Source organism: Manis pentadactyla, chromosome 5, assembly GCF_030020395.1.
Source record: "Manis pentadactyla isolate mManPen7 chromosome 5, mManPen7.hap1, whole genome shotgun sequence".
NCBI classification, from domain to species: Eukaryota; Metazoa; Chordata; class Mammalia; order Pholidota; family Manidae; genus Manis; species Manis pentadactyla.
This window is the reverse complement of record NC_080023.1, coordinates 66644158-66666183: the sequence shown is the minus strand read 5'-3', so window position 1 is coordinate 66666183 and position 22026 is coordinate 66644158. Positions and strand designations below refer to the sequence as shown.

General features: G+C 35.1%; 1 protein-coding gene across 3 annotated transcripts in view; it reads right to left on the bottom strand.

Annotated features, from left to right (window-relative positions):
- The window catches only part of CFAP299 (cilia and flagella associated protein 299), a 601382-nt gene that overhangs the window by 147072 nt on the left and 432284 nt on the right, over positions 1–22026 (bottom strand). The window lies entirely within an intron of this gene.

Here is a 22026-nt window from a genome sequence, read left to right as displayed (position 1 = left end):
AAATTACTGTAAGAGGTATAAAATGTTTTCATCCTTACAAAGTTGATGGTCCTGCTGTGGACCCAAGACATATATATATACCCGTGCAAAGGAAACAAGGTAGGACAAGATCGGAGCCTAGTGGGCAGATGGCACATTTCAGTGAAGGTTCAGAACAGGGAGTGTTTGTATCAGGCTGGAGTGATTGTTTTTTTTAATTTGCTGTTATTTTATTGGTTTGGAAAAGAACAAAGATAATATGTAAAGTTTCACAGTGAGGCAAGTAAAATATATTTATACTTTTGTCTATGCTGTACTTTAATCCCTGTGACTAATTTATATTATGATTGAGATTTTGGGCCTCTTTATCGCCTTCACCTCACCCAACCTCTCCTCCATGGTAACCACCAGTCCCTTCTCAGTGTCTGTTTTATTTTTTATATTCTACATATAAGTGAAATCATATGATATTTGCCTTTCTCTGCCTGGTTTGTCTCACTTAGCATAATACCCTCTAGGCCCATCCATGTTGTTGCAAATGGAAAGAATTCTTTTTTTCTTAGGGCTGAATAATATTCTATTGTATAGCTGCCATGCCTCCTTCATGCATTCTTCTACTGATGGGCACTTTGGTTGCCTCCTGGAGTGATTTAATCTGTGAAGGTTTCACCACATAGGTGGGAACTGAACTGAATCTTGAAATAGAGATAGAATGATGCTTTCATATTAGTTTCCTGAGGCTTTTATAACAAATTACCACAAACTGGTGGCTTATATCAACAGGAACTTGTTCCCTGGTAGTTCCAGAGGTCAGGAATCTAGAAACTAAATATGGGCAGGATGGTGTCCTTCTGGGGGCTCTAAGTGAGAAACCAGCACATGCTTCTCTTCTAGCTTCTGGTGTTATAGCAAGTTTGGTATTCCTCGGTTTGTAGATGAATTCCTCCAATCTCTGTCTCTGTCTTCACATGATCCTCTTTCCTTTTTTCTCTCTTCTTAGAAAGATACCAGTTAATGGATTTAGAGCCCACAGTAAATTCAGGTGATTTCATCTCAAGATTCTTAACCAATTCCATGTTCAAAGCCACTGATTCCAAATAAGGTCACATTCTGAAGTTAAGGATGAGCATGAATTTTGGGAGAATATCATTCAACCTATTGTACATGGATAGGAGAGTGTTCACAGAGGCAGAGGACTCTAATTACATTCCTTCAAAGACTGGGTAAGTGACAAATAAGTTATTAGACAACAAAATCAGTCTAAAAATATACAAATACAAAAAATAATTAAACATAGCTTGCCAGATAATACACTTCTGGAGGAAAGATTCAGCCAAAGGATATCCAGTGAATCCTCCAATAAACAACAGCAGCAATAAATAGCTATCAGTGTGTGAGTGCTAGCTATGTGCAGGCATTGTTATAAGTGTTTAACAAATGTTATTAATATGTCGAATGTTCACCCAAACCCTAAAATACGGATGCGACTATTAGAGACACTTCATAGGTGAAGATCTTGAGCATCACAGTTATTAAATCACTGGCCCCCAATCATCTAGCTGGTAAATGACATGACAGGACCTCAAACCTGGACAATCTGAATTCAAGAGGCCATGAGCATTTCCAAACACAATACTGATACAGCACTTTAGGCAGCGAAACAGCTTCAAAAAGAGTTTGTCCAGCTTTTAAGGTCTGTGAAAGCCAGATAAAAGCATTTTGTCTCTGTTCTGTAAGGAATGGGAATCAATGAGGTTTTTGAGAGGATGTGTGACAGGATTGAAATGGGGATGAGAAGATTTTGTCAGTGGTTAGTATCATGGAGAGAATCAGGAATGGGGATCTTGATTCATCTGTTAGGCGACATTTGCACCAAGAAGGTTTTGCAATAGTCAAGAGATGATAAGCACAAGAACGAGGTCAGTGGTAACCATGACTAACACCAAACATATGCTGGAGGGAATAATCCTAGCTGGTGTAGAGATCCCTCTTTCCCCCTCTCTCTTTTTCTTTCACAGAATTTAAAGAGTCTCTCTTTGTAGGTAAGGAAAAGTATGAAAGGTTATCATAGAACACTTGCATGGTTTATGCTGTGGACAATTTCACCTCCTTAATTTTGTCACCTAGATCAAAACAGTGCAACCCCTCCTGCTCTTCCCCAAAGGGTTAGCTATAATACACTATCAACAAAGTCATGGGTGATCCCTTCCCATGTAATTAGAGGGTGTGCCACAGTACAGATGTCACCATGCAGAGCTGGAGTAGCCTGCAATTAGCCGGAAGAATTCTGCAGCAAATGTGGTTAGAGGCAAAAGGTTTAATCTAAATTTGACAGCTTAGCTATAGCTATAAATAGTTGAATCTTTTTTTTTTTTGTCTTTGTCAAGGATATTTTCTGCTTCATCTGAGCATTTTCTGCAAACCAGTGTTACAGCTATAGGTGCCATATGTAAAAGCTGTTTCTGCTTTGGTTTCTCTCCACTCAAAACGGTCAGAATAATCCATTATGAAAATATCTCTGCATTTTCCCTGCATCTGGAAGGTATGCATATGGATTTATAATGCTTACGTGAGGCAAAAGCCAGTAGCTAATCCATCTGATTGTAAATCATGTGACCACATTAAAACTTAGCCACAAATAAAACTTAACCTATAATTGGGGCTCTTAGAATCACGCCACTCACAAGCATTCAATCCTAAATGTGTCATATGTAAGAGATGCTTGAAAAATCTTATTAGCTAATATCTAACATGTACAGCACATGGAGTGGCAGGTTAGCAGGTTTTGAAATGCTTATTTTATGGAGCAACAGAGAGGACCACTCAATACTCAACGCAAAGGCATTATGGCTGACCATGTAACATATACTGAAATCAAAGATCTTTACTTCACGAAACTCAATAAATTCCCTGCACAGCAGAACTAAAGATGTATTTTAGAGCATTTATGGATCATACACTTGACTGGAAAAATAAGTTCAACTTCTTTTTTCATGAAATTATGGCGCTGTTCTGTAGGAAAATAACTTAAAATACAGACTGACAACATGTCACTATGTTTGAGGTTAACTAATACTCCCACCATTTTGCATTCAAATGCTTTCATAAAGGTCACCGAGGGTAGCAGCATATTATGATCTATGAATGCCAAATTCTTTGCTCAAATAGAATTTTGATTAGCAACCAAAAGAATATGGCTTTATCATAATGGTAAACATATGCATCTTAGAAAAATTTTAACAGCCAAATTAGACTCAGTATTTCAGTATTGGAGTATCAAAAGGGAAAAATGAAATATAATTTTATGAGCTTTCAAATATTTCTGTACAAAATCCTGTATTTTGTGTTTAACATTTTTAAAAGTCCCATATTATAAAATAAAATGCTTGTTTCCCCCTTTGTTTTCTTTGCTCCTCACTAACAGTGTTTACATTGCTCAAGGTCCATGGGCAAGTTCTCTTCTTGTTTTTCCTGTTTGTGACATTTGCATGCAAGTTTTGGAAACAGCAATTCAGCCAGTGAGGTACCCTCATCCTCCATTTCCACTTTTAATTATGCCACACAGTGGAATGGGTTACATTTTTAACTCCAAGACACATCATTACTGAACTGAGGTTCCCAAGCATGTAAGCTTTGAAATGTCTGAAAAATATCATCAGTCAGGGGAATATACTAACTTACTATCAAAATGGTTTTTTTTTTTAAATGAAAGCTCTTTGTCCTGTTTATTCAACATGAAAGCCCTTCTTTACACCAGTTAGAGCAAAAGAACAGCATATTTTCAGGATATTGCAATTACCTGGGCTGAAACCTTCTATTAAAAAACAGATTTAAGAGTGCATTTTCCTATTAAAGTCTCTTTATTAAAAATGGACTCATTTTAATGCACCACATTTAAGTCACTGAACTTTTTAAAGTATTAAATAAATGTCTCTGAACAATTACTGATTTTTTCTCTGTTGCCTCTTTGTGATTAAATGAGCACAACCTAAAATGTGTATGGTATGCCATAGTGCAGTATCTATTAATTACTTCAAACTGGCAGATACATGTATTACTTTTGAATCTGAACTAAATTAACCCCCAAATCGCAATGTATGCCTACTTGGTGATTCTTGGGATGATTGTACATTTACAACATGTATCATATATTTCATTGTAAAGATTAATTTTTATTTAAAATATTTGACTTGCCTGTAGGGAAAATGTAATGCCAAAGAGTACGTTTATATGTTTAAGGGAAAAAAAAAATCCCTTCTTAAAATACAGAACTCTGTTTCAGGGGATAATTTGCTTTGAATACAAGAAATACTTAGTGCAACCTTGTATCTTTAAACCACCATCCTTCAGTTGAAAATTTCAATACCTCATGAATGAATCCAAAGGTAGTTCTTTCTTATTTTCAATGCATACTTAATATAATTTGGTCTATATTTTTACAATATTAAAAGAAGCCTAACATCTTCAGATGATTAAAAATTAACAAGATACAACCTAGAGATGGATGACCTGGCATTTTCCACCATTTAATTGGTTTTAAATTTCCTTACCATCAAAGTAATCGAATGTCGTCTGTGAACAGATACCATGTCAACCCTGTTCCCCTCAGTGACTTTGCAAAGACTTCCACTTTCACCAGGGACATCTAACACCTCCTTGTCAACCCAGAAAATTCCGGTTCATCCTTCAAGGCTAACCCCACGTGTCCCTGACCTCTGCAGTTTTATTGACTCTTCAGAATTAATTATCTCTTCATTTAAGGTTCAATGGCACTGGAAAATTAACTGCAAGGGCAGACATTTTTGATGGTATTGCTTGTAATGTACCTCCACAGATATCTCTTGAACAGAGCCTGGCTAGTGGTAGGAGTTCAATAACATTCAGTGAATGAATCTCTCTTTGCAAATTACTTATTTATAGAGGCATTTTCACATTATATTTTGGTTCTTTATCTGATTTCCATAAGAAAGTTCTTCAAAGACACCTTTATAACTCTAGACTCTTTATTAGGACCTATCATGGTCCTGAAGTATGTGCTCAGTAAATACCTAATGAATCGAAGTTTTGTGAAATGGCTTTAGAAAGAAAGTAGAGGGTCATTTTCTGAAAAGTTAAAAGAAAGGTAGAAGATGAGAAATTACGGGTTAATCTCTTTAACAGGAGTTGAATGTTAAATGTTAACGTTTGAAGTATGCTCCTCAAGAACTGGCATATAGAATGTATTCAGTAAATCACCCATTTACAATCATTAAATCAATCAGTATGAATATTGATTTCATTGTTTTTTAAGAATGCACAGAGACAAATGAGTCCACAGCCTCCCTTAGTTGCTATTTAGTATTTTATTGTTCTGGTGCTTAAGACATCCTCCTTATATTTAATTTATTATTATTTTACATGTTATTAATTACTATAATTTCTCCCCATACGTTATAGGATCCTTGAGTGCAGAGACTATTATATTTATATTCTCAGAAGTTTTGTCATACTACTATGCTCTGAATAGGTGTTTAAAACTAACTGCTAGTTTATTTGCTAAATATATTTTTGCTTTAATTTAGAATCATTTATTTTATGAATTAAAGATACATAATCCTTAGTTTCATGGAACATTATAATTCAGAGGAAAGACCCTTTTATATCACTTTCCTGTGAAGGTTTGTCATTCTTTTCTTTTTTAAAATATATGGTAACAAAAATTATACCAATAGGAGCTTGAGTTGCAGAGTATAGTGAAAAATTTTAAATATGATTTTTGTATTTCTCAGTATTATCTATAAAAGACCCCATTCTCAAAATTTCTTTCACATATACAACCTAAATGTTATACCCTGAAATTTGTGTTCTCAAAATGAAAGTTTCAATGGACAGGGCTCTGTGCCTTAGTTTCCTTCTCTGTAAAATGGAAATGATAATAACAGTATGGGCACAAAGATTATATGATTGATATAGTTAAACTCTCAAACATGGCAACTATCATTTCTTAATCATCATATTTTCTATAAATTTGACTATTTTCAATTTTTCAAGGTCATTTGGAATTTAATAGTACTGTAAGACATTGTTCTTGAAATTATCTAGAGCTAAATTATGTGAATAAAGAAAGATAAGGATCATGTATAATAATAACAAATCAGTAAAAATAATATCTAGGTGGTAGAGAAGAATGGAAGAGGCAATGGTTAAATGGTTAAATTTATGTATCATCTGCATGAGAATTTCATAAACCACAACAGAAGTTTGTGTAACTATATAAATAAGAATAAAGTAAATTTTCTCATTTAGTCACATTTGCTAACATACTGATAAATGTGTGCCCCTACTATACTTACAAAGTTGTTTTCAATACTATTTTAAAGGTACGTTTTCTAATATTTTTAGTGATGTAGAGGTAAAAAACAGATCAGCAAATTCTCATTTATCCAGATGGGTCGTAGTTGTTCTAGTTAATTGAATATTTGGGTTAAGAGTGATGTTACCTCATAATTTATACATAAATTATCAATTCCCAAGTGATTCAAGTGGTAACTAACACTCATATTATTTAACAGCATGCCCGGACTGCTCTTAGTGCATCACATTCATTAACTAAATTAACCCTCACAACAACCCTGTGAGGAAGGTAAGCTATTATCTCAATTTTACAAAGGGAAAACTAAAGTACAGAGAGGTTAAGTAACTCGCCCCCCAATGATTTCCCCTATTACACTGTATCATAATTATTGGTGAACACCTGTCTTCTATAACAGAGTAAGTTCTTCCACAAATTCTAGGTGGAGGCACTTAATAAGTGTTTATAGAATAAAAGAACATAAGGGGAATTTGGAGTTAAACAGATTTACTTTGAATTATGTCTCTATCACTGATTAGATATGTAAATTTGAAAAATTTGTTTAAACTCTAATACACAGATGGTGTAAGAGGTTGAGATGACTAGTGATTTAATGCATACCACTTGACACTCTTTTAAAAAATACATCCTTTATATTAGCTTCCTTGTCTATATCTCTTGTCAATAAAGTATATTTCCAGTTTTTATAAATAAAGATGTTTCTAGGTTTTGGTTTATGTTTAATGAGAGACAGCATACAAGAGTTATTGGAATTATACAAATTAATAATGCAAGTGCAATGATTTAGAATGGTTATGTTTTACATGTTTGCTTTTTAAAATTATGCAATTTTTCTAAACATGAAATTCATTACAGTTAAGTAGATACAAAAAGCTTGTACTTAAGAAAGACCAAGTGAAAGATGGTACAATCTTTTCAAATTATACTTTAGTGAGGGACATGGAAGGATGAAAAGAAGGCCTGGTGGAGCTCATGTCAAATACTGATCATTTTCCCTGAATTTCTTCTAAATACTGGAGGTTTCAAATATCAAAGACTGTCTCTGATGGCAGCAAGAGTGGAGTTCCCCTAACATGGCGGAAGGAGAGTGTAAAGCCCGCATAGATGGCGACTAACGAACTGACATCTTCGTGGCTAGAAATGAGGTCATGTTAAAGGCAGGTATTAGAGAACCCTTCATTCTATTATTCTTTTAAAGTTAAATATGATAGAATGAGAATAAGAAATGAAAAATAAGCAATACCACAATCATATAGACAATAAACTCAAAGCACTCATCCACTTCTAAAAACACGTATTTTGAGTAAAGCCAGACCTCAAAATGGATAAGCCTAAGTGTTCTAAAACTTCTGCTCCATTGCATTCAAATATATTTAAAATTTTATTTACTCCCTCTTTACATCCAGTCTTTCTGTTGTAAAATAAGTCAGATGTTTCAGATAAGAATGTTTTCAAGTTCTTTAATTAAAATGATGAATAAAGCAATCATACTTCGACAAATTTTAGGCTGATTGTGAAAGTTTAATTTACTTTTTGAAAACATACAGTGATTGGTTCTTTATGCTATTTTATGACTTCCTGCTTCAATAAGAAATGGCTTTATAGAGACAACACAATGTATTTCTCTGACATCAAAAAGTGCTTGCAAAATGTTGTGCTGAAGTAGTTGAAAATGAATCAGAAACATAAGGATTGCATTTCTACTGAACTTCATAGGAGCTTGAATGTGAGAAAGCAAAGTGATTTGGGTAGAATGTGTTTGTGATTTTATTAACTCATCTTGTGAAAGTTAGAGGCACATCTTTTTGCACCAAGATTTGCCTATCCCAATTTGACCAGCAGTTTATTTAGCTCTCCATTGTCCTTCTGCACAGTTGATGTTGTAACTGTACAGAACTTGAGAAAAATATACAATCCTCTGATGCTAAGTGGAACATGATTGATACCCCTTCATGATTTCTTCTGAATCATGAATCAGAAGAAGCAAGAGATTCTGGTGTAATAGTTAATACACCGATTTAATTTCATTAATTACATGGTCAGAAAATAAACAAATTGAATATTGTTAGAAAGCTACTTTTACATGAACATTATCTAAGGATCAAGCTTAGAATCTCTTTTTGATGTACAGCTAAATAAATATATGCATTAGATGTCCAAGTTTTTAGTTAGACCTAAGAGTTGTACATGGATATACACTGATCTTGCAAAAGTCAAGTTGCCTACACAAACTGAGTTGTGGAAGGGGTAAATATACAGAACTACCTGAACAAACATTTCCCAGAGAGGCTTTGTTTATGTAGGGACATAAAGAAAAGAAATTCCAGGTATGATTTTCTTAACAACTTTTGACTATTTGCCCATTAATGCTGTCTTAAACCCACAGTCACTGCAAAAATAACATTTAATGAAGTAGGCTTAAAATTTATAATCACTATAATGATAGCATCAAATATCAACACTACAATTTTACCCAGAATTTTTTTAGTTCTAACTCACTTCTATCTTCTCTGAAGGTTAATTCTTTCACTATATCTGGGAGGTGTTCTTTTACTTTCTTGTTTAGTCTGTCATTCATGGTGTAGGAATTTAATCCAAAACTATAGTAAATCCTATTGTAACTCATTGAGAATAATTAACTTATTTATGAGTAATTTAAATACATTAACAAACTCAGATATCATTTTGCTTTAAAGTTCTACCTGATGCCTGTAAAGGCTTTACTCGATCAATTGTGTGGAATAGAGATCATAGCTATTTCTTTTTTTTTTACTGAATGATATTAAAAGTCCAACTCAGTATCACTGAGGTGCTATGTTTTTAATTTAATTTTAATAGCCACATGTAGTTAGCAACTATCATACTGGAAGATTATCTGATAAAAACTTCAGGACAAATATAATATATATATAATAACGTGACATTGTATATATATATATATATATATACACACACACACACACAAAAAATGTGATTATAACACTATAAATTTTCAGGTAAAATTTATTGTGACATCAAGTTATTAATTTCACCTGATTTGGCATGTTTTTTGTTTAGTAGCTCTTTGCCTAACTTGTTTGTATTTTTGATACCTGTGACTCGGTGCTGTCCACCATTCCACCATGCTTCTAAGAACACATGAAGGTAACTAAACTAAGATTTTATGCATTTCAAACATATATTTGTCAATATTCCATTCTGTGATGAAAAAAGATCTCAACATTTTTTTTTAATGTTCCAATGGTCCTTTTTATTTATTTATTTATTTATATTTTTTTATTAAGGTATCATTGATACACACTCTTATGAAGGTTTCACAAGAAAAACAATGTGGTTACTACAAACACCCATATTATTGAGTCCCCCCCATACCCCATTGCAGTCACTGCCCAACAACATAGTAAGAAGCCACAGAGTCGCTACTTGTCTTCTCTAAGCTACGCTGTCCATATCTTTTTTCAGTGAGATTCTAAAATTTATATTTCATTTATGTAGGTAATACAGCTTACTCCTTGAAATCTTCACCCATTAGCCATTATCCCCAGACTTGTTTTCTTTATAAAGTCAGTTTGCAGATATTTAAGGATTTGCAAAGGTGTAGTAAAACACGTTACTTTTCTTCCTCTTCACCAATGACATGTCATGTCCAGATTTCAGTGTTAGGTTCTAATGTGCATGAAGGGTTTACTTCTATTTTATCAAAATACATTTTATGGTGTAGTGATTGCTAGAGCTGCTAATACATATTGAAGACCTCCTGTCCTGCAGTAATGGTACTAAATACATTATGTGGATGATCTCAATCCTTACTACTCCTCTCAAAAGTAGGCATTTTTATCCCTCTGTATATCCTCTTGACTAACAGTCAATGAAGCTAAGTATTTGCCCAAGTTCACACAGCTAGGTAATAAGAGAGCTAGGATTCAAATCCAATGTCTGCTTTTAAAGCCCATAAACTTAAATATTTCTTCCCTGAAATTCTGAGACATCCATAATGGAGAACTTCTATCTTTCATGATCATGGAACAAAAAGAGACTTGCTAAGTAACACATTTCCTTTCTCTAGAATAATAATGAAACCTGCAGCCAGTCAGAAATTTCAGCTGAAAACTTTGTTCATGTTTCCTCTAAGCTGGTAAATATCTAGTCATTGAAAACAGGTTTTTCTGTTCCTCGCCCCCGACCCAAGGGAAGAGGCATGTATGTTTAGCATTATATAACTGGAAAATTGCAAGGCTTCAGTTTTATAGTCCCTAGTTTAAGATATATTCAAAATTAAGTGTCTCCTTTAAAATTTTCTCATGGGACTAATTTCTGCTAGTGAGTATGTGGAGTGAAATATTTATAATTTCATAACTGTATAAATGTTTTTTGCTAAAATGTAGTGACTGTGATACAGTTAACAAATAAATCTTTTCAGTAATCATGAGTGTTTTGACTGTGGTTCAAGATGGGTCTCAGTGTTTATGAAACAGGAGATCATGCCATGACCATTAAGACAAAGACTTTCAAACCTTTTAGAGCTTGTGAGATCTCTGTGTTGTACTATGACTATGAAATTTCAAAATGTTGTGTGAACTAGAAGACAACAGAGAAGCTGCACTTGTTTTTGCCACAGGTAAATTCCTATTTCAAGGAAACCTGTGTGTCTGAAGACTATAGCCAACGGTTCTGTAACATCTTTCTATGTCAAGAGATAGTAACTGCACTAATTGGGGTGAGGATTTAATAATGTGTGTACCTGTTGAATCACTGTGTTGTGTACTTGAAACCAACATAATATTGTATATAAACTATACTTCAACTTAAAAAGGGGGGAAATGGAACCTGCCTGGTGGTTTTCAAACTCTTAAACAGTAAATTACAATTTTGTTTCAATAAACATAATACTTGACATTACTTTATGCATAAAGGAACTGTAACAGGAATTCACAAAGGTAAAAAAATTGGATTTTGGGGGAGAGAATGTATGATGTAGACTCTAACTTATTTGTTGAATAATCTTGAGCAAGTCTTTTAGGTTCCTACTAATGAAATAAGATATAAGTAGATATATTAGTATTTGTCTTTATTTGCCCATTACAAGTTGAATTTGTAAGGGTGGACAGCACATTTTCATTTTTTTAAAGGCAAATTACCCTTAGGTGAGTGATCTTTGTCAGCAAAATAACTGGATGGCTAACACACAGAAAGAGTTAATGCAGCTTTAAAATATATGCATGGTGAGTTGATTTTCATGCTTAACAAGAAGGACTTAGCTGGAATGTGGTAAGTGCTATATTTGCAGTCAGGAATTGGTCCCAAGTTTGCTTACTAAGAGTTATTGCCTTGGGTGAATCTCTCTTATTCAGAGCTTCTGTTAGCTCATCCGAGATAGTAATAAAAATCAGCCATGTGAATAATAAACATATATCAAAGAGCCTGAAACAGTATATGTTTAATTAATAATGATTGGTTTTTCATTCACAGATGAAAGAAACTGGGCATCAGTCTGTAAGGATGTTTAGGACAGAAAATAATTTTTCAGAGTATTAACAAAATCATCATCCAATAATCCTGTGTCAGGTAACTTTGTATCTGTATTAATTTTACCCAAGTTAATGAGATTATGTGAAGTAAGTAGAGTAGGATAGGTTCTAACTGAAATCAACTGTCCTTTCTAAAAGTTCATTCTACTTTCCTCCCAAATCCCCATTTACATACACTAAAGATTCAGTTTATTCTTGATACTTAAGTCATGCCAACATATGAGTAAGATTATTTCCAAAGCATGCCCAGTTTTCAGGATTTCAGTGGTAAGAATTGCCTCAATGACATCCTAAAGATCTGGCAGACTGAAGCACCTTCCTACCTATCCAACAATGGTCAGAACAGAGCCAATTATATATTTCTATCAGACAATAGCTGTTCACCTGTATTTCCAAGAATTTAGAATTTTTTTTCACAGTCAAATCTTTAGCATTTTAGTGTGCACATATGTAAAACCTCCAGATGACTAACCTCATACTGTATGTTAATCATTACTCAAAAACTGTTTCAGCAAAACCTTCAAGTGACTCGGCAATGTGCCGAGAAGAGTAGATATAGGAGATGAAGAAAGTATTAGATGTTTATGTTAAGTCAACCACATTTAATTTACAGGCTTACCCATTCCAATGAACACCAAAGCTTTGAAAATTCAGGAACATATTGTGTAACCCTGAACCACTTTTAATAAACAAGGACTTTCCAGTTACCATAGAAAACCATGTTTCAGAGGCCTATCACGTGTCCTCCTGTCCTCTACATAATGGCTTTTCTCCTCCTGCTGCGTCCCTTGCCCTCCCACCCCCCACAGACTCAGGTCAATATAAACTGTGCAGCTAATATGGTTAGTAAGCAGAAGAGGGAGACTTTTCAAACGAATGTATTCATACTTCTAATAAGATACCACTTACTAAAAAATATTTAAGATGTACTGATCCATGAGCTCCTCACTACACACACACACACACACACACACACACACACACACACACACACACACACACATATACACACACACACACACTCCCCGAACCCCAGAGGATTACATTCAATATATATGTATATATGTAACATGTATGTCAATATATTTAATTTACTCTTCTTACCAGATATATTAGATACTAGTTTTTAATCCTTAAATGGAGATAAGGAAACTGAAGACTTAACAGCTAAAGTTAGTTACTCAATAGCTAGTTCAGCTAGTTACTACTACAATAAGGTTACAAATGCATTTCTTCCATCTTCCAAGTCTGTATGTTTTTATTTTTCAGCATTGATTGCTTACTGAGTATCCAGCTCTGTGCTTGGGTACTAAAACTAAGTGTATAGACAGGTAAGACCAAGTCCTTTGCCTTCAAAGAGTTCATAGTTGCACTGGGGAAACTACATTGTCTTATCATTTCCTGTGTTTAATTAAAATCTGGTATAGTGATTCTAAAAGTGTAATCCCTAGACTATCAGCATCAATTTCCCCTATGGATGTATTAAAAATGCACCCTCTCATGCCCCATCTAAAATCTACTGAATCTGGATTTTAACAAGCCCTCCAGTTTATTTTAGTGCACACTGAAGTTTAGAACCAGTGACTTAATTAGACAGGGGTGGGAGAGAAGATGTAGTTTAATTTGGAGATGTGAGAAGGCTTCCTGGAAGAACTGACACTAGACTTGTATTAAGGAGGATGTATACATTTTTTTCCAGGCAAAAAGGACAACATTAATAAAAACAGAGAGGGAAGAATGCCATGTGTTTGACATTCCTAAAAATTAAAATTCAGAGGCAGGAATGGTAATAGACAAATAGGAATTATACAGGGCCACAGTCAATGTGTGTGCCTTAAATATTTTAGGCCTTATCTCATACAATGCTTGGTATAAGGGTTGTAGTAAATAACTTCAGAGACCCACTGTGAATAGGACTTGGAATTGATGTTCCTGCAAAATTAGGGTTTCTTGTTGATAACCTGTTACTGCCCATGACTTCCTGAAGCTCCTCAGGGTACTCTTAGGCAATGTGAGGAGGATACTTTGCTGTCCAAGAAGGAGATGCTGGGAGAAAAGGAGAGAAACAGAAGGAAGCCTCAGACTCAGGTGCTTCTAGACAGGGGCAGATGCTCTGGGACCCAGCGGGGTGGTGGCAAATTTAATCAAAAGTGACTAGGTTGGAGTAAAGAGAGGGAAGAAGAGGGGTGGAAGGATGGGAAACGGTGACTAAAATTCAGGTTAACTTTTTCTAAATAAGACACACATACCATAACTACAACAATAACAAAAACAGCAAAGGGGAAACTAAGATTAACCACATAGATATCTATGACTATTACACAGCTACTATACACACTCAGTCACAGACCAGGATATAAGGACATTATCTATACTTCATCATTACCTAAGATACTCTTGACAGTAACAGTTCAAGGATTATCTCTGCACACTTCTATTTATTCCCTCCTGTGTCTTCACAGCAATCTGTTACTTACAAGTTTGGAAGTATTATTTTATAATCAGCAACCCGTTTTATAGGGGCAACCTCTGCATATCTTACTTGTCCTTTTTATTGATCGTATGTTAGAAGGACAAATTTCTTTGCACAAATGGTATAAACATTTTGAACAGTGAGGGATTACACTGAAAGTAAATATTTTGTATTAATCACTAGGGAATCTAGGTTATAGAGTGTGGTTGACTTCAAGAATTGGTAGCAATGTAGCAACCAAAAAACACTTTTGAACTCTGGGGCCTCCAGTGGCTGAGGCACAGCTACAAATTTAGCATTCCCTCATTTTAAGCATTCCAAAACATTTTAGTGATTGTCTTGATAGGATTCCAGTACAAGACAGCTGTCAAAATCTATCATACACTTGCAAACCTCCTACATAGCAAGTTACTATAATTGGTTGAGGTTTGTTTTTATTTCATTTCACTTTTAAAAGGTTGTGGAAAGCATAATTTAGGTTTGGTCAAGCTTTTATTAATGTTCACAGGAGGACTACAGTCCATAATTACACTTCAGTTTTTAAATTGTTTCATATTTGAAAAGCAAGCAAGCACATAGGCGGCAAATTATCTTTACAACTTTGTTAATCTGAAAGTCGAAGCCCTCCTGAACTATATATAATATGTACATAGTATTGCAAATCACCACGTTTTAATCTATTGTATCTGCCCCATCAAATAGCCAAACTAATTTGGTCAGCAGCATTTTCATTGGTTTTAATATCTCCTTCCCCACCTCCTTTCCACTTCAGACTATGACTTAATTGCACTGAGGTTATGCTTTTAAAACCATGACATGAAATAGCCCGCAGTACTACAGCTGTTTCTCAGAAACCATAGTCCACTAAACAGAGGGGCTATTTCACTAGCCACATGTCTATCACGAGTGTCTTAAGAGTCCAGGGTAACTGGTTTACTGGTTAAATCAGAGCCAAAGACAATAGCAATTCTAAATTGCAAAATTTCTAGAAAATATGTGGAGGTCCCTTCTGACATGAAAAGAAAAAAAAACATTAAAACTTATGAGAGGTTTTTTTTTTTTTTCATTATTCTGTTCTCCTTGGCCCTGAACACTGAGTTTTACTGCCAGACCCAAGAAGGGTACCTCAAAAAATATTATTTTACTGTTCTGAATTACTTTAACTGTGTTTTTGAAGCAAGGCACTTTCCTATATTGATGAAACCAATTATAGATTCATTCAATTTAAGAAAAAAAGTTACACTGTGGAAAATATCAACTCTAGTAATCACTGGGGAAAATATCTATTAATATGGCTTCAATAGACAGCTCTATATGCTTCAGAGATCAGAACTTCTATCCTGGCCGCTTGCCCTCCATGCACCGTAATGATCCTTACTATCTTTAGAACATTGCTATTTTATTGCTATCCAAAACAAATCTGTCTATCTAAGAGCCCATTAATTCCCTATTTTCACTATTTTCAGTAAATGAATGCTTGGGTCTCAGCATTAATGCATGAGTCCCAGCAGTGAGTTGCCAGGGTGATAAGAATATGGATTGAAATTTTGGTTGTGTTAATGGAGATGAAACGGTGAATTTCCAGGGATGCTTTGCAAGAATTCTAGACTTCATGGATAAGAGAACACCTTTGCTCAAGGGTGTGATAAATGGGATACCATTGGCGGGGGTGAGAAAGTAGGATGCCATATATATATATATCCCCATGAAAGTGTGACCTAATGTTTTTAGCAGGGAACTTCTAACACTTGTAAAATAAGAACCTTAGGTTGAAGAAAAAAAAATCATGGATGATGATCAAACATGAAATGTAAAAACTACAGTCACAAGGGAAATATTTAAAAGAGTTTTCTTTTTGCCATTTAGTCATACATAGTTTCTCACTGAAAAATGATATTGAAATTTGGTTGAGCATATCAGCCAATATATGTCTACTAAAATAATTTTTAAAATAAAATTATTTGATACAACTTGTCTCCTTTATCAATCTCAAAGCTGTTTTGTAATATGAAACATGCCATGTGGACAGCAGAGCATAAAGACATTTAAACAGTTATTAAAGTCTTGACTTTGAACTGGGAAAAGCCTTCTAAATATACTGTTGATCCAAAAGAAAACCAATATGAAAGGATGAGGAAAGATAGGCTATTTAAAGCAGGAAGAAGGAAGGAATAAGGATGAAATATTAACCACTCAGGATATTTTGGTGAGCTAACATTTTTTTGGAAAATCCTTTTTAAAATGTTCTATATAGGGTTATTTTTAACTTACAATTTGCTTCCTTCCAAGTAAGTTATTTACTAATTAACAGTTGAACTTGTACTTCTCTCTTTGCCTCTGTGGAATGTCTTTGCCCTTCCCTGCCCTTCTCCGTGCCCCTGAAGGCGGACCTGGAGAAGGGCACTCAAGCATCCATGCAGGAGGCTGCCTTCTGACTGGGTTTGGCCAGTGGAGATGTCAGGGATGTTTTTCCAAATGCCATAATATATGTGAAATCTCTGAAAAAGTCTTTGGCAGAGATATATTACTTTAAGCCTTACTAATATTTGTTATAGTTTTAAAAACAAAGACATATTATAGTATTAAAATGATAGAAATAAACATCGAATAGGTTTTACATTCTACAGTTTTACATCCATTTATAAAGGAAAGTGAGTTGCTGAATACATTATAATTAAGTAATAATGGATAACTTCTACTGAGGCAGTTTGCTAAAAACATTGCATTGTGGTTAAGAGAGTAGGTTCTGGAATAGACTGGTTAATTACCAAAACTTCTTCCATCACTTAATAGCTATGTGACATTAGGCAAAGTACTTAAATATTCTAAGCCTTAATTTCTTCATTTATAAAATGGAGATAATGATGTACTCTGTGTGTTTAGCCAGTCTCCAAGACAACCCCTAATGGTCCCTGTCTCCTGGTATTCATGTCCTTGTGTAGTCCCCTCCAACACTAAACAGGGCTAGCTAGAGTAACCAAAAATATTATGTTATGTAAGTGATGTAGTGTCACTTCCAATACTGATTCATAAAATATATCAAAGCTTCTTTTATTGCATCGTCACTCTTCCATCTTGAAAGTAGATTCTCTAGCCCCAGTCAAGCCTTCAGATATCTGCAATCCCAAATGACATTTTAACTGAAACCTCATGAGCGATTTTGAGCCAGCACTACTTAAACAGACTGCTCCCATATAATTCCTGATTTACAGAAACTATGAAAAAATAAATGAAAGTTTTGGTGTAATTTGTTACACAGTCATAAATAACTAATATATCCTGCCTGATAAGGATGTAAGGATTATATGAGATAATTTGGTGAAGCCAATAGAATAGTTTCCAGAATATAATGAATACAGAAGTAGTCTCAGTTACATTCCTGAGCACCAGCCTTTTGGAACTGGGATATAGTTAGCGTGCTTTGTGTTTCGGTTGCCAAAAGACCCAACTCAAACTGGCTCAAGCTGAACTTCCTCCCATCCCACAAACAGGGAATTTGTTCGTTCAAGTAATTAAAAGTACAAGGAGAGAACTTGTTTCACAGACTACTAGATTCAGGGCTTAAACAGGTACCTCCCTGGTCTCTCTATATCCTTGGGCTCTGTTATTGATGCTCCCATTTTATTTTAGTTCCCAAGCTCTTCATAGCAAGATGACCCCCGCAGCTTCAGTCTTAACTTCTCCTAGGTTCCAGTCTGGTGGGAAAGAAAATGCTTCTGCCTCCCAACAGTCCCAGAAAAATAGCATTGTATCACTTCTGCTCTGAATGGACAATGTCAATGTCTGTGACCCAATCACAAAGACAGGGGAAGGAGAGCATAATTAGCCAGGTTAAATTACTTACACGCTTCCTTTTATGAGCACCCAGGTTAAAAGTGGAGCAGGGGTAGTTGCCAGAGGAAAACCAGGGTACTAGGGTGTTATGATTAGAAGAAAGGTAAGATGGATGCTGGGCAAAAATAACAGTATGTCCCAGGCCTCATAATAGTGATATGAAGTAGGTGATGTTATCATGTTCCACAGACAATGGAGTACAGAGCTTGAGTGGCTTGCCTGGACTTGCATAGCTATACATGGAAGGGCCAGTCAGATTCCATAGTCCATGTGCTGTATCACATTTTTACATTACTTGTCTAACTGATCCTATGAATTATTATTTTATTTTGGCTAAGTAATTTGAGTTATTCAGACACTACATATTTTCAGTCTCCCTATCCTAAATTATACTCCTTTTCTGTATATTCTAGTCAATTTTCTATCTACTCAACTATGAAACCTGTTTGAGTTTGCTAAAATTCCTGAAGTGGGTTGGGCTATAGAAAATCAATGTACAATCTTATTAACTAAACCTTCCCTAACAGTTATTGGGTGAATAATGAGTCTTAATAATTTCTTCCACAGCCCTTGAAAATAGTCTTATCCTAGTTCCCAGCCCACTAGACTGAGGGCTGTGACACACAAATATATGCTGGCTATTTTTCTGCTCTTTATGAAATCTATTCCTTGGAGATTATATCTCAAAAATGATCTGCAGTTCAACAGATTACACAATGATGTAAGTGCTTACCTACCTTCTTCATTTAAGATATCAGTACTGCATGTATCTCTTGTTTGAAATTTACTCTTAGCCCTGGCTCTTTTAAAGTACTGGGAAATTGTTAGTGATCATTAAAGCCAATCTGTTAAGTTTTTCAAGATCAACAATATTAGAACTGTTCTGATGATGATGAAAGAATTTCCCTTTATGTTATCTTCCCTGAAACAAAGAAAATGGTATGATTTTTCCCTCAAAACAGGATTCTTTAAATTATTCATGAACAGCAGTAGATATTTGGGGCACCTAAGTTTTCTTCTTCCCCTCCTAAATATCTCATAATAGGGATTCTTGAACTGATTAAATATGTTTCCTTTAAATAAAACAATGTGATATGATAATGTTATCTAAATATAAAAAGCATATATTTATATATGTTATAATTATGTAATATACACCTTATATAAATTCCTTATAGCAGAATGTTGTCACAAAGAGTCAGCATAAGAATGAAAATACATGAGTTTGGGGTCTAATTCATAGGCATAATGTATCAACTGAACACTTTTTATTCTTTAGATTTTTATTTATATCAACTATAAATCTATTTTCTATCATAAATGTAGACTGTGTCAACTTAGTCACTGTGTAATCATTGACAGGCTTAGATTTTATATTTTATATGTGTCTTTTCTACATTCAGTTATTTAAGTATATAGGTTCAACTCGAATTTCCTTCAGCATAAGTCATTAGCAGTAACTGCATGCATTTGATTAAAGAAAATTATTTTTCTAACTAAAAGTTTGTAGCAATAGATATGAAGGGATTTACTGATTTTAAAGGTACTATGAGGCCTATAAGAATCATCAGTTTGTTTCTAAGGCTCCCCAGAATTTCAGTGTTTCCCGTAAACCTGAGTACATCATATTTCTATACCCTATACTATACTGTGATGCTGTAAATATCTCAGTTATTTATTCAACAGAACTGTCTGGGTGGGCCACATAGTATGCTGTGCTAGTTGCCATGGAAATACAAAGAAGTACTTTGCCTGAGATCATGTAGTGGCGAAGATGGGAGTCTAAGAAAGTGACACTGCCATTCAAGGACTTAAAATGGCACAGAGACCAGCAACAGCAAGAGATCTCAGTGCAAGGTGACATATTATTAAATGACAAAATGATGCATTGGTACAGGCCATAGCAGCCAAAGAGATACTGGTGAGGAACATACGGGGCTGGGGTGGAGTGACGGGAGGCAGCTTCTCAGAAAACCTTTTCGAGTTTGGTTGAAGAATTAATAGGAATTGCAAATGTGAGGGGGAGGAAGGAGAACATTTCAGGTAAGAGTAAAAGCTAGGGGTCAAAGCAAAAAATAAACCATCATGACAGAAAAATTGGAAATGTGGGGAGCAGAAGAGGAAGGTCCGGGGGGGGGGCGGCATCAAGTTGTAGGAAATAATGTAAAAGTGGAGTAAATACAAGTAGAGGTGTTTTCACACTAGAGCTTAGAGCCTAGAACTCTGGGTCAATGGGATTCTGGAGACTTTTTTCAGTACCTTTCACAAACTTTTGCAGAAGCTTTTACATTTGCTGTCTTCAGAGAAGAGTACTACCACTTTATACATACATAGGTAAGTAAATCCATAATAAATAAATAAAAGCTGACAGCCAAAGACTGAGAAGACACTATAATGCTGAGTAGGGGTGCAACAAGGTGAAAATTTAGGAAATGATGTGCCAAGGGGATGAAAAGGAAAATACATGTCATTCTGGGGGTTGAGTGTGGAGGCAGGGCTGGCAGAGGCTAGAGGAAGATAAAGAGGTCACAGTCTGTTACAGCAACATATGAACACTGTCTGAATATCTAAATTTATTATCTCGAAGGAATTCAGATGTCTGATGACAGGGTCTGGCCCTCCCTGTGGTGGACTGGAGAAGGAACAGCAGATTTAAGGGGAAGAGAAGGCAAATATTCTTGTTATAATCTCTCCAACACTCTGCCAGACGGCTGACTTGTCTGGTCTCATTCAATCTTCATATCACTCCAGTAAAGCAGGATAGAGTGTGGCTAGTCAGGTGCTGGCCACATTGTGACCTGACCTTAGAGTCACAAAAAGTAGCTTTTCCATGGCAAAACTAGGTAATATATTGAATAGAGATGTTGACTCAAAACATTTTCATAGGACCCATTTAAAAAATATGGAAAACCTGAAAAATAAAGTGATTTGTCATGGCATACAGTGTAGAGATTAGGAGCAGAGACTTTGGATCAGAAAGCCAAGTTTCAGTTCTGCCCCTGGTTTGCTGTGTGACACAGGTGCTAAGGTACTTAACCTCTCTGTGCCTCAGCTTTTCCCTTTACAACAGAAATAATAAATACTGCCTACTTTCTGCCTGTTCTCAGTATTGAGTTATGTAAAATGCTTGTAAATATATGTAAAATATGTAGATATATGTAAAATGCTTAGAACATTGTTGGACATATATTAAATACTACATGTGTTGGGCATTATTTTTATAATAGTTCAGGTAAGACAGTATCTGTACAAAAGCATGTGAGTAAAAATGTGTGGGTTAATCTATATGTGTGGCAAAGCTGCACTAAACTGAGTACATATATTCAAATGAATAGAAGTAAAATTGAGGAAATCTGAATAAGATCTGTGGGTCGTACCTGTCAATAGACCTGGTTGTGATATTGTACTACAGTTTGTAAGATGTTAGCATCAGGTAAAACTATAAGGGATGTTATTTCTTAACAACTGCATGTGACTCTACAGTGATCACAAAGTAAAAATATAATTTTAAAAAAATGTGGATTGTTCCCTATCCCTTTATAAATCAGTGGAAGGGCTGGGCGCAGTGCACTGGTTTTTGTGAAGGGCAGGACTTTGTGTGACATGAAGAGACAAGTCATTTATTAAGAGCTTAAAAGCAGTCTGCACTAGCAGTGTGTGAAGGCAGGAGGGAGTAGAAATCACGTCACAAGAAAGGCTCTGACATTGCATCGGAGTAATATGTATTTCAAGACAATTTCTTCTTCCTCCTCCTCTCCTTCTCCTACCTGTCTGATTGAGAAATCAGGTCATATGCCATTAGAGTTTTTGACATTCTGGATTTGGTTGATTTTATACCTGATGACACTTAACATGTTCCT